The sequence below is a fragment of the Penaeus vannamei genome, chromosome 18 (genome assembly GCF_042767895.1).
Source record: "Penaeus vannamei isolate JL-2024 chromosome 18, ASM4276789v1, whole genome shotgun sequence".
In the NCBI taxonomy this organism is placed as follows: Eukaryota; Metazoa; Arthropoda; class Malacostraca; order Decapoda; family Penaeidae; genus Penaeus; species Penaeus vannamei.
The window spans coordinates 18879585-18880483 of NC_091566.1; the positions used below are offsets into that span (position 1 = coordinate 18879585).

Sequence of the window (899 nt, forward strand, 5' to 3'; positions counted from 1 at the left end):
GCTACACAACAAAATGTAAACAAATGCACGTAACGTCAATTCGCGGCCGGCTCTTACCGACCTGTGCATCAGCCGAGGTGGGTTTAGTGATGCCGGGTAAACATATCGTAGATTATAATTGTGTTATCATTTACCACTTATAATGATCAACATCATCACTATGTGAATAACAACTTTAACAATAATGGTATAACAGGGTGGAAATGTGGAAGTCAATCAACTTATGCAACTGCAGTAAAATAGCTGTTACTTGGACAATTAAGTTACAACCCATAATTCTAGCATGTGGTGTGGCATTGGGTGCAAGCCATTCAGAACTCAGTTACCATAATAATCATATTTTTAAGCATGTAAACAACTAGATGGAACGAGACACTTTGTGTGAGATGGTTGGCGTTGTTCAAATGGTAATACAGTGAGTCGAGTTTTCGTACGCCCGACAGCATCGATGCTCCGCCGACACGATTTGAAATAATTGCAAGTATTTGATGTTGCAGGTAAATCATAAGAATTTGTAACAAAACAAGTGTAAATTATTTATTATTCACGTTAATGTTTTAAAATTTCCCTCAACAATGCTTCTCAACTTCAGATTACTGTTACTGTTTTTGCTAAAGGTGAAATGAAGTAAACACACGGGAATGAAAGAAATAACTCTGTCATTCCCTATGAAACATCGTCCTGTGGTATTGAAGATGAGAAAAATATAAAATTTCCCTGTATTTATTCATATGACTTGCCAATCGTCATTCGAAGTCATTTGTCACAGAGAGTAATACAGTGGCACAGTAACTATGCCTACAAACAAGGAGATAACAATAATGATAAACATATAAAAATACGAGAACCTAATTAGTGATCCCTCACAACGTAATAACTTTTGTTATTGTTAGCCGTCG

General features: G+C 36.3%; 1 protein-coding gene across 1 annotated transcript in view; it reads left to right on the forward strand.

Annotated features, from left to right (window-relative positions):
* Positions 1-893: 893 nt before the first annotated feature.
* PolD2 (DNA polymerase delta subunit 2) overlaps positions 894-899 on the forward strand; it is a 21134-nt gene continuing 21128 nt past the window's right edge. The window contains exon 1 of the mRNA XM_027371400.2: positions 894-899. This exon is cut by the window's right edge and continues 330 nt beyond it. The gene's annotated coding sequence lies outside the window, so the exon portion shown is untranslated.